General features: G+C 48.3%; 1 protein-coding gene across 1 annotated transcript in view; it reads left to right on the top strand.

Annotated features, from left to right (window-relative positions):
• Positions 1-2,590: 2,590 nt before the first annotated feature.
• Positions 2,591-16,410, top strand: part of dnc (phosphodiesterase dunce) — a gene marked incomplete in the record, with an annotated part of 535,642 nt that continues 521,822 nt past the window's right edge. Inside the window, 1 exon segment of the mRNA XM_069310042.1 lies at positions 2,591-2,702.

A 16,410-nucleotide genomic window follows, 5' to 3' on the forward strand; every position in this document is an offset into this window, starting at 1 on the left:
ATGAGAGCTGATCGCCGCAACTCCACACGATAGTTAAAGGTCCAGGCTCAGGTGTCACTCCACACGACTTGCTCCTTCAAGGTCAGATTTGTCTTGATATTGGGGCCAGGATTGTTATCATTACTCTCCCTTTCACCTGAAGAAAACAGCGTTACTTGCCTCTACTTTGTTCCCTCTTGATCTGATACACTTGTGTCCTGGTTACTCTCGTGACTGGTAGGGGGGAGTTCACCGGGACTATTCTAGGCCTCTTCCCTTGACTCGGAAGATGTAACAACACCAGAGGGGACGGTATCACTGCAGAAATGTTTCTACATAAGGTCTGTGTGTGTGAGCTTGACAGCCCTGGCGAAACTCGCTGCCACACTAGCCGACAGAGACCTCTTCTGCCACATCAATACCTCGTACATCCGCCTCTCACAGGCGCCGCAGAGAAAAATAAAGCTCCCAGCCTTTCATAACAATCCTTGCCACACCTGGGTGAAAGAATCTTCTCTCCTCTGAGGGCAGATTTCATATCGTAGCAAAGCAAATGCGGCCCACACTGTTACACTTTCAAGAATTGTTGTGTGAGCCACTATCTTCCTAAAACAATAACAAAAGATATAATAAATTGGGAATTTTGCTTATACATCGTAAGGCTGATGGAAATTATGGCTGTACTCACCTAATTGTGCTTGTGGGGGTTGAGCTGTGGCTCTTTGGTCTGTGGTTCTTTATGGTAGGCAGAACGCCGTGGGACTCGTGGGTATTGGAGTGAGCACAGAAGGCCAACACTCGAAGCGTTTTGAATGACGTGTGTCAGCATGAATATATGTAAACTGCTTGCCAGCATACATATTTTAAGCTGCAAATTAATTTAGGAGTTAAGATTGCATTGAAGGTAATGTAAACCAACGGATCAACAGTAACCATAAACACAGCCTACCTCAGTAAACCAACATATCAACAGTAACCATAAACACAGCCTACCTCAGTAAACCAACATATCAACAGTAACCATAAACACAGCCTACCTCAGTAAACCAACATATCAACAGTAACCATAAACACAGCCTACCTCAGTAAACCAACATATCAACAGTAACCATAAAGTAACCATAAACACAGCCTACCTCAGTAAACCAACATATCAACAGTAACCATAAACACAGCCTACCTCAGTAAACCAACATATCAACAGTAACCATAAACACAGCCTACCTCAGTAAACCAACATATCAACAGTAACCATAAACACAGCCTACCTCAGTAAACCAACATATCAACAGTAATCATTAATAACAGCCTCTGTATGATACAATCCACCGTGCAGTTAAGAGCTATGAGAGTGATGGCAAAGGTTACAAAGGATCTCGATAACAGGCTGTTAACCACACTCAAGGCGCTATGATATACCAAAAGATAACTGGATAGAGAGGAATTGACACGAGTAACGGGTCAATTTTGTTATGTACATTGGCAATAAATGTAAAGAATCTAGGTTCACACACTCACACGTCGGTGGCTGTGTGGATAGCACGCTGGACACGTGATCCTGTGGCCTGGGTTCGATTCCCGGCGCCGGCGAGAAACGATGGGGCAGAGTTTCTTTCACCCTGATGCCCCAGTTACCTAGCAGTAAATAGGTACCTGGGAGTTAGTCAGCTGTCACGGGCTGCTTCCTGTGTGTGTGGGGGGGGGGAGGGGAATAGTAGTTAGTAACAGTTGATTGACAGTCACTTGAGAGGCGGGTCGCAAGAGCAGAGCTCAACCCCCGCAAGCACAACTAGATGAATACACACACACACACACACACACACACACACACACACACACACACACACACACACACACACACACACACACACACACGCGCGCGCGCGCGCGCAACTGGAATGCATTTGGCAGTGATGTGGTGGAGGGAGACTCACACACAGTTTTAAGTGTAGATATGATGAGTCCAGTAGGCTCAGGAACCTGTACACCTGTTGATAGACGGTTGAGAGGCGGGACCAAAGAACCAGAATTCAACCACCGCAAGCAGAACTAGATGAGTACACACTGTCTACAGTGTTACAGTGGCATTCCTCACAGTACGGTCCACTGTCGCTCGCGGGGGTGTCAGTGTCAGAAGCAAGGCGCCTGAATATGACAGCACTTGCGTTCATAACAAGTGATCCACACGCCTCTTGCGAATCAGAGAAGGGGAGAGAGAGAGAGAGAGAGAGGATGGAGGGAGGGAGAGAGAGGATGGAGGGAGGGAGAGAGAGGATAGGGAGAGATTGAGGAAGGGAGAAAAAGGGAATGGAGGGAGAGAGACGGGAGTAGAAAGAGATGGAGGGAGGGTTGTCACGTTAGCAGCAGTGAGGGATGTCACAAGGAATTCTCCAGCTATGTCATCAGGCTCGTCACTCTACCACCTTAAGACACGCCAGATTCTCCTACAAGAAGGATCATCCTATCGTCTACCACTACCACCAGAGCATCGCCGCCTCTCTCCCTACCTACCGCCTCATCTTAGCCAGCCAGCCAGCCAGCCAACCAGCCAGTCAGCCAGCCGCTCTCAGCCATTCACTAGCCAGTTTCTACCTGCCGAGGAGCTCAGAGCTCAGTTGCTGTGTGTTGAGGCAGCTGTGAGGCGGTGGTGTGGTCGTGGCTGGGGTCAGTTCGCTCCCCACACGTGCTCCTCTCTACGCAGTTGCCATTAATGTTTATTTATGGTGCGTGGGCTTTATGGCTGGGAAATACACAAGTTCATGGCATGAGAGTGAAAGTTTGCTGAGAAATAATTAATATTTTGTATTAATATGGGCGTGGTGTTTACATTAATAAAGTAAGAAAAGAAGAGGATGGAAGCTGAGAATACATGATGATAAGTCAAGTGTTGGCATGAGGCAAGTGGTACACCCCTTACCAGCCTGGGTTAGAAACACAAGATACTCGATTATAGCTATACTTCCAACACTGTTTGTCTAAGACATCCCATCTGGCAGCGTACCATGGGGTGGAGCAGAGGTACCAGTGTGGGTTTGGTACGCAAGGTCGTAGACCTCAGAGATGCGTGCTTTTACTGAGGTTCTGGAGCAAAAAGTTCTCAAGAGTGGACTGCTCCTTGTAGCCTCCTCCCACACTCTTCGCCCAATTCCTCTCTCACTCCTTCATTTCCTCGTCCTGCTCCTCCGGGTTGTGTTTATGGTGGAGTAGGTAGTGGTGGTGGTGGACAGTAACGGACGCTGATAATGAGCACGTTAATGTATAGTAATGTGACTGATGGGAGGGGGGGGCAACAGTGCTCACTTTTATTTAGTGCCGGGAACAATAGCTGAGGCCCAACACCACTGTTTACGAGGACTATGAAAGAGTGCTGGGAATAGCAATACGAGGCGAAATGCCCAAACAGCTCTGTTCATGCGGATTATTAAGCAGAATAGAGCCTAGAATAGTGGTGGGAGTTAGGGAGAGGGCTAACAACACTTCTCCCGGGACTATAAGTAGTATGGCCTGAAGTAGTCTTGCAAGTGCAATATTTTGGTGTGACAGGCATTTTAGTTTCTAGTTCTTGTGAGAACACTTCTAGAAACTTTCATTGTATATACAAAGCCTGGCAAAGCTTGGCAAAGCCTGGAAAAGCCTTGAAACATAAGATATAAAGTATTTAATTGTGTGAATATAAAAACACGTGTAGAGTGTTAAAACTATGTGTGTTAGTTTATCACTAGCACACATAGTTTTAGTGTGTGTGAATAAGTGAATGTGAATGAGAATAACTTGGGGCAGTGAGGGACAAGGACCAAGCATCACAGGATGCAGGGGCGGCGCTCGAGCAACACCTCACGCACACAAGGAGTCCCATGCTCCAGTCTTGTTAAGTGCGACTGAATATTAACTACCGTCCGGGCTCCAAGGGGCGGTGCTGTTTTGTTTACAGTGATCTCCGTGTGCCGTAGGAATATAATCACATTGTAAATACCAAACGTTTCCTCTGTGTGGCGGACCCTCCATAACGTGACTGTTGGTCCTCCACCCACAGCCACTCACAGCGGGAAGCTCGAATGGTTAACGAGCCGAAGAGATGAATGGAAATACTCGTACCTTGCACAAGGAGTCAACAAGTGAAATGAACTGAAAGGAACTATGCAAAAGAAACATCTATCCTCAACTGTAAGGTGAGAGACTACACCAGTTATAATGAGGGTAGTATGCAGGGCACGCAGTCCTCTCTATCATGACTGATCCCAGAGCTTTACAAACACATATGCGCGCGCGCACACATGTACACACAGATTTTAAATGTAGGTATGATAGAGCCCAATTGCCTCGGGAATCTGTATACCGGTTAATTGACAGTTGTGAGGCGGGACCAAAGAGCTGGAGCTCAACCCTCGCAAGCATAACTAAGCGAGTACTCACTCACCCACCCAGCATGCACGTTGCCAGAGCACGGTGCACAACCACTTCTCCTTGTTTTCAATCAAAATTGACGTCAGGAAGCTCTTCATTTAGCGATGATTTATGCGGTGCCGGAACCCTGCGTCACGTGACTGCTATGATGTCCACCGGCAGTGTGGACATCACTACCCGACACGTCACATTGATGTCCTGGCTGTCCACTGGGGGAAAACCACACTTGAAATTAACTAATTGGTCAGGTGGAATCGTTGCAATTTACTGTTTTGACTGCCTTGTATGGGTAAAATAATGTAAAGATTCTTGAAGTATTGAAATCCGTAAGTTGCAATGTTCGAATGTATTAATGTCTGCATTGTATTTGGTGACATTGATAAGCTTGTCATTACCTGACATGACTTATAAGTGTTGCTGAAAGTTGTAGCGTCATATTTTAGCGGCGTGTGTGTGTTGATGTCTTGGTTTGTCATAGTTTATGTAATAAGATGCCGGGTTGTCATGGCTTATATAACAGGTGCAACACCTTATGGGGTAACACCTTTATTTATATTATAATTTTATATATTTTTTTAATAAAGTTAATTTTTATTGCTTATAGACTTCTCATTTTCAATAGCATGACAAATAATGGATTAAGAACTTGGAAATAGGCCTAGATTTATATATTTTTAAGTATAAACACTTAAAAATTAAACAGCATAAACAGTTTAAAATAATTAAACAGCATAAACACTGTTTAAAATAATTAAATAGCATAAACATTGTATAAAATAATTACACAGCATTTTGCATCAATATTTGTTATTATCTAGCGAGGAAATATTATGTGACTTTGCTAACTAGAAGTAATAGGTGAGGCGTCAAAACCTGTTTTAAAACTTGTGTTAAAAGATCACATGGAGTAAAATTAAATTAAATATTGATATTGATTCGTCTTTTAGAACAATCTTTAGTATTCGAGTAATATATTGTGATAATATTAGAATAAATGACGTAGGTGCCTCATCTGTATTAAAATTCTAAATAGCCTAAAAAAAAAATTAGGCTTTGTTTTCTTTGTTTAAATGAATGGTAGAAAATATACAATGGAGGAAGATTAAGCTTACACTTTAAATGTTACGAATTTAAAGTACTTCAAAAGGTAGTAGTAGTAATTAGGGAAAATAAAGGGAATTTATTCGTTATGGCTTTATGTTTCAGGAAAACGTTCTTTTTTACTTTAGTATCTGTATTGGAGCAACAAATCATTCAATAATTTCTTTATTTTATGACTAATGTATTTTAAAGTAATTAGCTTATAAACATAAATGCCCTTGTGTAGGATTACTTAGTTGTACAATATTTATGTTATAAAGCATTTTTAAGGTTACAAAATAGGCTTGTTAATTTCGGAAATTTTGTACTAATTATAATATGGAATATCATTTTAAGTTAGCCAGGAAGGCAGTAAGCTTACGATGCACTCCATTTTTGACCCTAGACGATAAAAGGCAAAACGTGATTAGTTTGATGATTTTTAGGAACGATGAGACAAGCTTCGATTTAATAGGTTAACTTAGGTAAAGAGAAGACATTTTAAGTTTAGGGAGTGTAGTATTTCTGCTTTAGCTAGGCGTTATTTTAAGCTGAGGAAAAAGGGAGTTTTTAAGTTCGGAGGGGCGGTATTCTAAGTTAAGTCTGAGTGCGCTTTAAGTGTGGCGAGGTGGGGAAGGTAAGTTGGTCGGGCGGCTTAACCCGGCCGGGCACTTGATGTGTGTTGGGGACCATAATACTATGTAGATCACTTGTGTGCTGAAGGTGCAGAGGTCAGTCACGCGCTCTCTCTCTCTCTCTCTGTCTCTCTCTCTGTCTCTCTCTCTCTCTCTCTCTCTCTCTCTGTCTCTCTCTCTCTCTCTCTCTCTCTCTCTCTCTCTCTCTCTCTCTCTCTCTCTCTCTCTCTCTCTCTCTCTCTCTCTCTCTCTCTCTCTCTCTTTCTCTTTCTCTCAATTTGTCCAACCACTGAGCGGCTCTTCTTTCAGTGTACTGGAACATCATCTGCCTTCTTCCATAAGGCGGGTCAAATTCCTTGAGGTAGGCAGAGTTGGAAGAGGCACGCGAGAGGTGGAGCCAACAGGTCAGCTCAGCCGCATAGTAATCTTGGACTGACCTTATCTGGCTCCACAGCATTACTTGCGTCAGGCTATTTAAGACGGAGAATTTCATTCAGCCTGCTGTATAACCACTTCAGTCGTACTAGACACAGTGCTTGGAGCAAGATGTAGAGGCTGACGTTAAGGTTTAGGAACTTGCATCTTGGCAGGAAGCAAATATGGGTTAATGCAGAGGCCGCCGATACCTGGTTGATGGGGCTCTGGGAGTTCTTCTACTCCCCAAGCCCAGCCCGAGGCCAGGCTTGACTTGTGAGAGTTTGGTCCACCAGGCTGTTGCTTGGAGCGGCCCGCAGGCCCACAAACCCACCACAGCCCGGTTGGTCCGGCACTCCTTGGAGGAATAAATCTAGTTTCCTCTTGAAGATGTCCAGGAAGGTGGGGCCTGATTATGTAAGGGATTTTTCAGCTGAAAAGTTCAGCTGTGGGAATCAGGGCATTAATTTGCTGGATTGATTTATATTTGGTTACTCGTTCGTTGTAACACGTTCGGAGAAGAGTGAACTTAACGACATTTCCTGATGGATATGAGGGAGATTTAGCTGTTAAAATGTGTATCAGATTTACCTCAAATTGCTTTGGCATCAAATACTGTGCTTCTAATGTGGCACCTAGAGATAGTCGCCTCTGACAGTCGTTAAACCCTGACGATTAAATGGGATTCACCTTTTCAGTAAATTTAATAATTTATTGGGAACTACTTCGTTTTGAAAATGCAGTAGAAATGGATCCCCTGAAAGTAATGTGTGATGAGAGGAGAGTTGATACCAACTGATGATTCTGAGATAACAACTAATCTCACATCTTGGCCTGTAACCAGCCTTCCGTAGCGATTGCTTGGTCTGTGAGGTTGTTAGTGAAGAATTTAAATGTCATGGCGAGACATGTGGAGTGTACAAGTCCATAAACTACCTGAGATGTGCGGCGTCTTCACATTCCTAATTACCAGGCACTGCAGTTCGCAGCTACGGCTGTGTGAAATAGTGCTTGTATTGGGTGGAATTTCCTCTCAAACTGCCCCCACCCGCCCGCATGAAGCTCCAACAGCCATGGGTGTCCGCCCAGAACAGGCCCGACCACTGCACACTGCTCATTCCTCCGGCACGCTCGCCCTAGTCTGCTTCCCTGCTTCTTAATTCTCAACCAGTTTCCTTGAAGTTTTAAGAGCCAGTTAGAGAAGAAATAGATTGGTTAAATTGGGTCCGAGTTGGTGGTTTGTGTTTTCATTACTTGTTTTGCCATCAGAGTTTAATTCTTTTAGAGATACTGTTGTTTTTACTAATTATTATTATTTGATTTAAAATTTTTGTGTACTTTATTCTCCCATTTTCTTTGTCACATGTTCTCTGAATTTATAGCTTAATTCTTTTTCGAGCATGTAAACTTTGGGAAAATTTTAATGAAGTTTTGGTGATTGAGCACTCAAAGCTGGCACAGTGCAGGGGACAGACTGATCTCTTAAGACTAACTACTCTAGCTGGCTAGGTAGTTTCAGTACAAGGGTTTTTGTTTATGATAATTATTGGATTGATAAAGTTTATATGCTTCTGCGCATGCTGTTGTAGAATTATATATTATTAATGTAACTCTTCAGCATATCAAAAGTCCCCCAAAACATGGGGGAGTAATTGTGGTTAACGCAGTAGTCTTGGGGAGGACATGGGCGCAACGTGTACAATTATGGGGTCTTGTGGTTTTGTGTTGTGGTGGCTTGTGGGCGGAATTTAATTGTGGTTTCTGCCGTTTTTTACTGAAATGGGTATTGGAGGTGGTTTCCCCTCCCCCCACTCCATCCCCTCCCTCTTTATCTCTCTCCCTTTCTTTATCTCTATCCCTTTCTTTATCTCTATCCCTTTCTTTATCTCCCTCCCTCTTTTTTTCACGCCCCCTCTCTCTCTCTCTCTCTCTCTCTCTCTCTCTCTCTCTCTCTCTCTCTCTCTCTCTCTCTCTCTCTCTCTCTCTCTCTCTCTCTCTCTCTCTCTCATACAGAATATCTCGCTTTGTCGTTCTATATTATCAGTTCTTTTTTTGTGAGGTATCAGTTGGTCCTTGAGGACTCCTTGTCCTTGGTCTTTGTGGATGGAGATGAAGCGATCTGTTGCTTTTCATCCTCTGACCTATCGAGAGCTGAGTAGTGAATTTTTTTAAGTTGTACGAATGGTGCAAGAATTTCTTAATATTATCTCTGTTGCTTCGATTTTTAGGGGGGCCTTATAAGGCGTTTTTCTTAAACCTTTCGAAACAAAACGTACTGTATACCTAAGGAAATAATGTCATAATAATAATATGTTAAGAATTGTATACTATCATATTACGAATATTAAGGTCCCAAAGAAATGACACAAATACACTGATAATATTGTAAGTTGTGTGTTTCACGCGGCTGCACGGAACTCCCTCGGCTCAAAGGCGTCTCTTGCAATTCTCAAAAGTTGTAAACTTTTGCGGAGGAAAATGGTCGCCGGTAAAAAGGGCTTTCTTCAAGCGCGAGTTCCTGGTTGAGCTTGAGTATATGTGACGAGCCCGGGTCCCGTCGGGTCCCGGTGGTGGTGGTCGTGGTGGTGCTGTTGCCTGCCCGGGTGCACCGCGTTGCCTGCCCGGGTGCACCGCGTTGCCTGCCCGGGTGCACCGCGTTGCCTGCCCGGGTGCACCGCGTTGCCTGCCCGGGTGCACTGCGTTGCCTGCCCGGGTGCACTGCGTTGCCTGCCCGGGTGCACTGCGTTGCCTGCCCGGGTGCACCGCGTTGCCTGCCCGGGTGCACCGCGTTGCCTGCCCGGGTGCACCGCGTTGCCTGCCCGGGTGCACCGCGTTGCCTGCCCGGGTGCACCGCGTTGCCTGCCCGGGTGCACCGCGTTGCCTGCCCGGGTGCACCGCGTTGCCTGCCCGGGTGCACCGCGTTGCCTGCCCGGGTGCACTGCGTTGCCTGCCCGGGTGCACTGCGTTGCCTGCCCGGGTGCACTGCGTTGCCTGCCCGGGTGCACCGCGTTGCCTGCCCGGGTGCACCGCGTTGCCTGCCCGGGTGCACCGCGTTGCCTGCCCGGGTGCACCGCGTTGCCTGCCCGGGTGCACCGCGTTGCCTGCCCGGGTGCACCGCGTTGCCTGCCCGGGTGCACCGCGTTGCCTGCCCGGGTGCACCGCGTTGCCTGCCCGGGTGCACCGCGTTGCCTGCCCGGGTGCACCGCGTTGCCTGCCCGGGTGCACCGCGTTGCCTGCCCGGGTGAACCGCGTTGCCTGCCCGGGTGAACCGCGTTGCCTGCCCGGGTGCACTGCGTTGCCTGCCCGGGTGCACTGCGTTGCCTGCCCGGGTGCACTGCGTTGCCTGCCCGGGTGCACTGCGTTGCCTGCCCAAGTGCACCGCGTTGCCTGCCCGGGTGCACCGCGTTGCCTGCCCGGGTGCACTGCGTTGCCTGCCCGGGTGCACTGCGTTGCCTGCCCGGGTGCACCGCGTTGCCTGCCCGGGTGCACTGCGTTGCCTGCCCAAGTGCACCGCGTTGCCTGCCCGGGTGCACCGCGTTGCCTGCCCGGGTGCACTGCGTTGCCTGCCCGGGTGAACCGCGTTGCCTGCCCGGGTGCACTGCGTTGCCTGCCCGGGTGCACTGCGTTGCCTGCCCGGGTGAACCGCGTTGCCTGCCCGGGTGCACTGCGTTGCCTGCCCGGGTGCACTGCGTTGCCTGCCCGGGTGCACTGCGTTGCCTGCCCGGGTGTACTGCGTTGCCTGCCCGGGTGCACCGCGTTGCCTGCCCGGGTGCACTGCGTTGCCTGCCCGGGTGCACCGCGTTGCCTGCCCGGGTGCACTGCGTTGCCTGCCCAAGTGCACCGCGTTGCCTGCCCGGGTGCACTGCGTTGCCTGCCCGGGTGCACTGCGTTGCCTGCCCGGGTGAACCGCGTTGCCTGCCCGGGTGCACTGCGTTGCCTGCCCGGGTGCACTGCGTTGCCTGCCCGGGTGCACTGCGTTGCCTGCCCGGGTGCACTGCGTTGCCTGCCCGGGTGCACCGCGTTGCCTGCCCGGGTGCACTGCGTTGCCTGCCCGGGTGCACCGCGTTGCCTGCCCGGGTGCACCGCGTTGCCAACTTATAAGTCCACTCCCCCCCCCCCTACAAAGGTCACCACAACAATCAAATTAAATCCAATCAAATTAGCAAATGCTGCTCAAATTGAATATATTCCACTAACCTCTTGCATGAAATAGGAGGTTAATCTCCGTTAAAATAGTTAATCCTTCCTGCTCAATTAGTGGATTTTCGCTGCTCTTAAAAATCCACGACGCATTTTTTTTATATCGAGGTGAGGGTGTATTTTCAGTTTTTTGCTAGGGCGGGTAGATAGGGGGGGGGGAGGGCGTGTGTAAGAGAAGGATGGGGGATTGAGAGCAGGTTGTGGAGAGGGGGGCGTTCACTACTGTGTCTTGTGACGTGAGGTACAATGTAATAGACGTGGGCGGGAAGCCGGGATTTGCATACAGTTTATACATATGTATAAAGGGGGAGATACAGATTTAGAGGGGGAGAGGAAAGTGGATGAGGGAGGCGGGTGGTTACCCAGTCAACCTTCTCCTCTTCTTCTTTCCGAACTTCCTCGATCTCGTCCGGACACCCCTGACCCGGCCCTTGATACGGCCTCCTGACACGGCCCCCTGACACGGCCCCCTGACACATTAAAGCCCGGTCCCGGTAACCCCAAGCCCGGCTTACCCATCCAACTCGTCCTCGACTCAAGTCCATTACATCTAGCGGTCGACCCCACAGATACATTCATAATTTTTTACATGCTGTTTATTCAAAACAGGAATTTTCTCAAATATAAATTAATATTACAATATATTAGCATATTGTGCATATGTAGGCATAGGTTAGGTTAGGTGTTTAGGTTCTGTTGGCGATTATTTGTATTTGTAGTACGTGGGTGAAGCATTTACAGCGTTGTGGTTCCCTAGTTGTGAGGGTCAACTCCGTGGGATTGGAGTTTACTGGACGTGCGGGGTACCCTGTAGTGGAGCTTGTCATGTGTGGCATGCTCCGTATCCCGGTAATAGACATCTACGGTGTTGAGCTGGTAACTAACTGCTCAGCGTGTAGTTATAAAGTTTGTGGGAGAAGCGTGAACCCGGACTTTCTCCAGAGGTACGAGGGACGTACCTTGCAGCTGCAGGATGGCACCGGATCTGTGTCCATTACGGATCATAGCGGTGCCATGACGTATGTGAGTGTCCATGGGGCCCCCATGGAGTTTCCTGAGACCCTCCTCCGCCGTTTCTTCTAGCGGTTTGGCGCCGTCGTTAGTGTGCGGATGCACACGCTGTCTTCTGGCAAGTTTACGGGTATGAGGACCAACATTCGTAACCTAGGGATGCGCCTGAGGTCGGACATTCCATCTTCTGTCTGGCTTTTAGGGTACTACGTACGTGTGTACTATGCCTGGCAACCACAGACATGTTTTCATTGTGGCCTGTTGGGGCATCAGGCTGTCGGGTGCACTGAGGCTGCGACTGCTCCCGTGAACATGTTCAAGGAAGAGGATTTCCCGCCGCTCCCTGTGGAGGAGGACTCCGAGGGTGAGGAGGTGGACGTCCCGATCGCTGCTGAGGCTTCCCCTGCGTCTCTGAGTATGCCTCCGGGTGTTGCGGCGACGTCGGCGATTCTTCTTGCTCCGGTCGATGTTCTGGCTGCTCCCGAGGGTCTTCCGGGCGATCTCTGTGCGTCGTCGGCGCCCTCAACTTCCTCGTCTCCTGCTACTGCGCATGGCCCTGCATCCTCGACTTGTGTCCCGACTGTGATGGGTGGTAGGGTGGCGGACACGCCTCCTGCTGTGTGCAGCCTGGTTTGCCCTGTGGTAGAGGCTGCTGCCGTCTTGCGTCGGTCCGCCTGGCTTCTGAGGCCCATGTTTCTGGGTCCGCCTCCGGCTCTGATGATGTACGGCTGGAGCCCAAGCGTTCACGTCGTTCGTCTGCTGCATGGGCTGATGTTGACGAGTTTGACGACTGTGGATCTTCCGGCGATGGCGGGGTGGCTCCGGTTGCGTTGCAATCTACAGTGATGGCGGAGGTGCATTTGCCTGCGGATGCCGGTGTTTCGGCCTCCCCTTCTGGTGGGGTGTTTACGGTTCCTGGTTCGGGTGCGTCGCCTGTCGGATGGCTCCGGTTCTTTGTGGGGGTGGTTCCCCCTGCTGAGGTTCGTGGTGAGCGTGGTGACCTGGTGGTGGTCTTGAAAAAGGCTGCTCGCTCTGGGGGGTCCGTGCCCCCTTCCTCGTTCCCTGTTTCGTCGGCGGCGGTCATGTCGCCTCTTCCGTCTCTTCTGTAGCTCCTGCGGTACCGGTGGAGGTGTTACCATCACGTCAACCGTCACCTTCTTCTCCTGTGCGTTCGGCGGCATGGTCGTCTCGGCGGCTTACGTACGCTTCTTCGGTGTCTTCTGCTTCCAAGGAGGGGGTGTTTCGTGATCCCCTGCCTCGTTATGCGACTTGCGCCAGTGAGCTTTGGAAGTGGCCGTTTCCGCCTGATTTGGTGATTGCTGAGTTTATGCAGGCCCCATGATCACTCAGGCCACGTCAGCACACGACCTACATTCCGCCAACCACCACCCAGCTTAATGTGAGGACGGGTTGCCCAAAAACCCTGTACATACCATCTAGATGTCTGCTGGAAAACGAAAGTTCGACAATAATTTTCACTTTACCACAATGTATTTACATTTTGATCTGTTAATTGTATCCATAAACCAAATATAAACTCTTACATTTACAATGTAAACTATCCACCTGAGAAGCATTGATTACATTCATTTCAGAGAGTAGGAAGTGAAGCCTCGAAGTTCATTAGACATTTCACTGACGAGTTACCCGCCCTTTGATGTGGTGGCGGCGACCCGATGGTCGCTGGGTAATTTATGTCCAGTTGTATGACTGCGGGGCTGATGGAGCCGAAGGGTGCTGATATCAGTTGACTTGTTGGTATTTGTGGTGCGATTGTGCTGGAGGTTGATGGGGAAATTGACTTGTCTTTGTTTTGAAATGACGTAATTAATTGGACGGAACAAATGGAGCATTGGGTTATTGTTTCGAAGTTCTTATGTTGTGTTGATGCCATTGCTGCCTTTGTTGTTTTTTCTCCTTGTTTGTATGGCAATGATGATCAGTTTTTTCAGCTTCATTTTTCAATTAAGTCTTATTGTTTAAGGAAGGATTAAGAAAGGAAATTCTTTCAAGTACTTTCGTATTTAATAATGTCTTCAGAAGGATCATCTTCTTCCATCTGAAGAAGGGTGAACATCTTCATCCTTCTTAAGATGTATTATTAAGTACGAAAGTACTTAAGGGATTTCCTGTCTCCAGAACCTCCCAGTGAATTCAGTTCCGGGTTGGTCGACTTTTGTACCATCATGGCCGAGTTGGTTAAGGCAGGTGTCTGGGATTCACCAGAACGCGGGTTCGAGTCACTCCATTGCTTCAAAATGATTTTCATATATTTATTTATTTATTTATTTATTTATTTATTTATTTATTTATTTATTTATTTATTAATATTTCATTCACTTGGGTATTAGGGAACTCGAACTGCCGACCCCACGAGCATAAGACCGAAGCTCTACCACTGTACTGTGTGACAGCCTTAATAAGAAAAGATTCCAGAGGCAACAAACCGCTGCCCCTTTTTTTAAGTGGGCAGCGGTTTGTTTTAAGTAAAGTCAGGTGATAGGGTAATGAGAAGTCAGGTGACTGTAGTGGCGTTTTGGCCAGTGACGTCATTGTTGGCATGTTCGCGCTCCACTGTTATTTATAATAATAATTATTTAAAATAATTAATTAAATAATAATTCTGTTATTTAAGTGCTTATGGTAGGTTCTGCTTTTAAAGATAGGGCTTCAAGAATTTGTAGTCTCTTTACATCTCGGGCTTTATCTAATATACAAACATTTTTAAAACACGGTCAAAAAACAATGCAACGTGGGAGTCCCAAGGCTCCCAGGGGGTTCACACCCCCCCCGCCGTGCACGCTAGCTTTGTAGTCCAGTAGTTCACCTCAAACGCTTCTCCTCAAATACGTTTGATGAGAAGCGTCAGAAGTACAGTTAAACAAAACAAAAATCATATCTTAAATTTAAGTGCGAGGTTTTGGTACGCAGCTTCCGATGGGAAGTGTGAGGAAATGGCAAGAAGAGCTGCAGTGTTCGAAGCCTACTCTGCTCTGATAAGTTTACCAAAGTCTCGCTGCCATTACTTGTAAGGGGGGAAAATAGCTTGTGAGCCGTGTTGCGTTTGTTTTGAGATGCGTGGTTTGGGCTGTGGGGGTCTAGTCATGGTTTGGGGTCTGGGGTCGCGTCTTAGTATGGGGTGTGGAGTTACACTGTTACACAAGTGCAGGGATAATTCTGAAAACAGCGTAGAAGTGAACTAAGGGTAGAGTTACCATCTGGGGCTGAGCGCACCGCTGCTTCGCCGCCCGGGTACAGATTTTCACACTTGTTACAATCTGATTAAGCTTTGTAATTGCTGGGAGGTAGGTGTACTCACCTATTTGTACTCACATATTTGTGCTTGCGGGGGTTGAGCTTTGGCTCTTTGGTCCCGCCTCTCAACCTTGTGTATGTGTGTGTGTGTACTCACCTAGTTGTGCTTACGGGGAATGAGCTCTGGCTCTTTGGTCCCGACTCTCAACCGTCTATCAACTGATGTGAGTGTGAAAGGAGGAGGCGGCGGCTGGTGAGAGGGGGAGGAGTCTGGCGTGTCTTGGGATGGGGGGGAAGATTGGGGAGGGTCGAGGTGAGAGCAGTGCTGTGCTGGGGAGGTAGGTAGGTTAAGTTAGGGCACTTCAGTACTGTACAACAGTTTCTTGATGTTGGGAAGGCCCGCAGGAATAGGCTGTATTGGCGTCCTCAATTTCATATAATATAAGGTCAAGACCTTAATTTTTAAATATATGACGACAAAGTAATTTTCAGATTAATTTTCGTCTATATAAATTATGAGCTGTTAGGCATAATCACACGCTATGGTGTGGAGCGGCGGTGAGCCACAGTGTCGTCAGATATGGGTGTGGAGCGGCGGTGAGCCACAGTGTCGTCAGATATGGGTGTGGAGCGGCGGTGAGCCACAGTGTCGTCAGATATGGGTGTGGAGCGGCGGTGAGCCACAGTGTCGTCAGGTATGGGTGTGGAGCGGCGGTGAGCCACAGTGTCGTCAGGTATGGGTGTGGAGCGGCGGTGAGCCACAGTGTCGTCAGGTATGGGTGTGGAACAGCTGGAAGTCCACCTGTGTGTCCGTGTAATAATGGTTTATGCTTGCCAGCCAGGGCTCTTCATTCTGGTCACAGTTATAACAGTTGTCCATGTCTTTTACCACCGTCTTCTTATTCCTCCTCCTTATGACTACTGTCTCCGTATATACGCCCTCCTCCTCCTCCTCCTCCTCCGTCTATTCATATCCTTCACATCATAGGTATACGTCTTAGTGCGCGTTTCATGGCCTCTTTCTCCCCCCTCCTCAGAGTTATCCGCTCCCATCGCACTAACAATCAAAACACGCACTTAAATACGACGTTTGATTTCAATCTCCACACTAAAGGCACCGGGAAAACCTGTCGAGGGCCGGCGCTGCTCAGATCTGTGTAGCAGTGATTACTGGTGCTGGGGCACCAGGATCACTGGCCAGGCTCCCTTGCCTTGTCACTCGGCCGTCTGACAGGTGCTGGACATCACCTGTATCACAGGTACACCACTATTTTGATGTGTATATTTCGCGGGAGACCAGGTTTAGTTTCCTTTATTGAAGGAAAAGACTATATGAAGTGTATTTGTGTGTACGTCTGATACCATACTACGTGTGTAAAGGAGGAATGTATATGTTTATCTCTCAGAATGTTTGGTAATACGTTTATTGCGT

Source organism: Procambarus clarkii, chromosome 66 (assembly GCF_040958095.1).
Source record: "Procambarus clarkii isolate CNS0578487 chromosome 66, FALCON_Pclarkii_2.0, whole genome shotgun sequence".
Taxonomy (NCBI): domain Eukaryota; kingdom Metazoa; phylum Arthropoda; class Malacostraca; order Decapoda; family Cambaridae; genus Procambarus; species Procambarus clarkii.